General features: G+C 38.0%; 1 pseudogene; it reads left to right on the forward strand.

The window, feature by feature from the left end:
- The first annotated feature begins 237 nt into the window (after positions 1-237).
- On the forward strand, positions 238-3,732 carry LOC137236358 (glycerol kinase 3-like; annotated as a pseudogene).
- The last annotated feature ends 568 nt before the right edge of the window (positions 3,733-4,300 follow it).

Genomic DNA, 4,300 nt, shown 5'->3' on the forward strand with positions numbered 1-4,300 from the left:
AAAACTACCAACAAGAGGGAAAAATGTGTGCCAGCACCCTTAGCCAAAGCAAATGTCAAATTCTTCTTCTTATGCTTTGCTTGCAACCAAGGCGAATTTACACAGGTGGCAACATACACACATTTCCCATGTATTTTGTTTTTGTAATTTCGATGGACTAATGTCAAAATCATAATTGGTCTGGGCGAAATTCTGTATTCGCCACGTTTTTATATGTCAAAATCGAAATCCGCTTCAATGTGTTATGTACCTGCAGGGTCTACGGCAATGGAAAAGGGTACGTGTTTTTTGGAACACTTTATAAATGGATTTTATGGGTAGATATGCTAAATAAAAATATTTTTTACAACAATATATAATCACTTCTTACATTCATGATCTTACAGAATCTTACTGGTGCCAACATAAATAGTGTACACTAAACAAATGTCGGCTACACAAGTCTAATGAATAGGACACGAAACTTGGTAAATTCTTCCACGTATACGCTCAAACTTGGAAATATATGGCTACGTTATTGGAGGCATCTTGAATGGTCTACCGATACCAGGGGTAAAATTTGTTGCTTACAATTTATATTTCTGTTTAGTAAACTTTCTATTGTAACGAATTTACTTGCAAATCCTCTTATTTGCCCTTCTGCTAAGTTCGAACCACTAAACTGTTGAATAAATAACTCCAATATTGAATAATGGAAAAATGGCCTTTATTAAAGTACTTCACAATAACACTTATACTTTGCAACTAGCTGGCTTAATAACCAAACTGATTGATAGCTCAAATGAAACTCTACTATTGACCGACAGATTGCGTTCTTAATCAAAAACTGAATTATAGCGCCTCTACCGCTGGTGCTTTTATACTCTTTGATTTCCTCGTGGCATCTTCTAGGCGCTTCCAGAATTTACTTAAATGCCGCCATATAATTATAACTACAGATGCACGTATATAGCTTCTCATATGCGTGTTTTTGTGAGCGACACTTCAACAATTACAATTGCATACTTTTGGGAGCATCTCTTCTCTGCTGCGTGTACGTACATATGTGTAGACATAATGTTTTATTCGTTTATGTAGATACAAGTGACTGTCTGCTTTATTGCTGTTGTGACTTCATTTACTTAGCATCAGACTAGGGATGCGAGTATCACCTAGTGTCACTCATACTCGTCACACTATTTATAATATATATAGTGCATTGGGGAACAATCAGCTGCTTTGTTAGGCCAGCAACAAACAAAAACCGGTCAAAACGCTTTTATTATCGACGATAGCTGCTTTGTCTTAGTAAATGCAGGTAAACAATTAATCGAATCCTCTAATGGTTTACTTTCGTTGGTAGCATATTAGTTGGAGCATTTGTAATGCCGGTTCCACAGTTATTTAACTAAAGCAAGGACTGCATAAGTATAGAAATTAATTCCAATGACAACGTTGTTGAAGTGTTAAACACATTTCTGGGAGAAAGTTCTATGATATCATATTCTTGTTCGTCGGGAATGTTCAATGCGGAATTTGGCTTGGCAGAAAAGCGTTCAGAGAGTAGATTTGTGGCTGCATTTCGTGGACTAGATGCACCATATTGGCGCTACGATACACGGGGGTGAGATATAAAATAATTAAAAAAAAATAATAATCATTAAATTTTGTATGTTGAATACAAACTATGCTCAATTTCTTTATCTTTAGAGTTTTGTTGGGATTGACTAGCCAAACAACTGCGGAAAATGTTACCCAAGCTGCCAATGAATCAACTGGATTTCCAATCTATGAGGTACTATGCAGTTAAACGAGATACACCCACATGGCATCGCCAAAATAATAAAGAGCGTTTAATATTTTGTGGCGAATATTCCGAAAAGAATACATTCGTGCAATTTATTGCAGATTTTGTTGGTTGCTTACTGGAAAGGCCACAGACACCATCACCAGCAGGATTAGGCGCAATGATATGCGCTGGTATTACTATGTTGTTGTTGTTGTTGTTGTTGTTGTAGTGCTTCGCCCCATCCAATAGGTGCGACCCATCACAAATTGTCATCAATATCGGAAACTTGCTGTTTCAACAGGGGTGGATCATAATGAGAGCGGTGTTAGAGGCCTTGGTTCCAAAATGCAGTTGAAGAGATGGTTGATGTCATGTGGGGACACGTTACAAGCAGGATATATGTTTTGTATGTCGGGGTTGATTTTGGATAGGTAAGAGTTTAACCTGTTACAGTATCCAGATCGAAGCTGAGCTAGAGTGACTCGCGTTTCCTTACGGAGTGTGCGTTCTTCTTCTGCAAGTTTTGGGTATTGTTCTTTGAGTACAGGATTCACCGGGCAATTCCTGGCATAGAGGTCCGACGTTTGTTTGTGGAGTTCACTGAGGGCCTGCTTGTGCTTTTTAGCTTCATATGGCTGTGTTCTTGGGTGCAGGCTTAAGCCCCTGAGCGGTGTGGCCTCATCAATCAGATGCCCAGGATTCTGAGTATTCAACAGACACTCTTTGGTTAGCATTTCATTTCACTCGCTGATGGGAGCATTCTCGCCTCATTATGTAGATGGTGTTCCGTGGACATAAAAAGACAACCCGTGGCGGTTCTGAGGGCAGTATTTTGACATTCCTGTATTTTTTTACAGTGAGTAACCTTTAGGCTTGGCGGGCGGCCAATTGCTTTGTAAGTTGTAATGAGCGTTTCTTTACCTTTACCCCAAGTGCTGCCAAGAGATTTGCGGATTTTCGGTACAATTGCGGCAGCATGCTCACCAAAATTTGGATCCTGATCAAACGTAAACCCAAGATTTTGGGGTGTAAGACAGTCAATAGCGTAGTGCCATTGACGTGGATGTTCAAAATGGTCGACATTTGGGACGTCCATGTTGTAAATAAAAAAAAAATTGGAGAGATCAGAGAGGTAGCCATCTATTTTATTGCAAAGCTCATCGATCTGTGGGGCTGGGTCTGTGGCCATTATTGTGCAGTCATCGGCGTAGGAAACGATAGTAACTCCTTCTGGTGGCGAAGGTAGCTTTGACATGTAGAAGTTAAACAAAAATGGAGATAGGACACCAACCAGATAATTTTCGGTCCACCTTTTAAGACTTGGGGGAAGGGTATACCCTTTAAGGTCTTGCAGTAACGTGCCATGGTTGACCGTATCAAAGGCTTTTGATAGGTCTACCGCAACGAGTACTGTTCTATGGTGGGGGTTTTGATTAAAACCGCAATTTATCTGGGTGCTAATGGCATTTAGCGCGGTGGTTGTGCTATGAATATTTCTAAAGCCATGCTGATGACATGCTAGTTTCAAATTTGCTTTGAAATAGGGGAGCAAAATGGCTTCAAGTGTTTTGGCTACTGGCGATAGGAGAGATATCGGACGATAAGAATCTCCTGTGTTAGCTGGCTTCCCAGGGTTTAATAGCGGAATCACCACCATTTTCGGGGATGACGTTGGTGGAAAGGGGCAAGATGAAGACATGTGCTAGATAATTAAATCCATCTTTGCCTAGGCTATCAGGCTAGGGTATTATTATGAATGTTGTATCATTGTTGCAGGCAAAAGTTATGTACCCACCCCCATTTAATGCATTTAGCCCAACAACTACACCATCTCGTATGAATATATAATTTAAAACGTTTAGAATATTTTTGTTTATCTTTTTTGATTTTGTATAGGACAAGAGCAGCTTTATAAACGATGGAAATATGCGGTAAAAAAATGCGATTTTTTGAAAAAGTACTAAACTGCATAATTCCGAAGTATTATTTCGATTTTAATGTTACAATCATTGAGCGTATTAACTTATTCATTGCGTATGCTTGGAACATTCTTTTCCATTAAAATATTTGTGGAATCGCTGTACATATTTGGAATATTCGTAAAGGGCTCCTTCGTAAACCAGAATATAGATTCTTTGTAGTATACACTGTCAAACAAGGTGCTCACAAGAAGGTCCAGTTAAATGAAAAACGTTTCGTCTATTCACGTCACCATGTTTATCAATTTATCTGTTTAAAAACTATTTGTGTTCAGCTCACTTTGCTTTTGGAATAGAGTAAAAGTTATAAGTACATAAGCAGATGACCTAATAAGCACGCCTACGTGAATTGTCTTTTAATTATTTAAACATTTTTCTTTTTTATTTCAGATTTATTTCAGTGGAACTTCTATTTATTAAAATTAAATATCTTAGTGTTTTAACAAACCTAAACCTATATATGTAAAGTTAGTCGTACTAATAATAATACAACAAGTTTTCATGAAAATGAACATAAAGAATAATTAAACTGGTATCAAAAGCAAATAACATA

Source organism: Eurosta solidaginis, unplaced genomic scaffold (genome assembly GCF_040869045.1).
Source record: "Eurosta solidaginis isolate ZX-2024a unplaced genomic scaffold, ASM4086904v1 ctg00001993.1, whole genome shotgun sequence".
Lineage (NCBI taxonomy): Eukaryota > Metazoa > Arthropoda > Insecta > Diptera > Tephritidae > Eurosta > Eurosta solidaginis.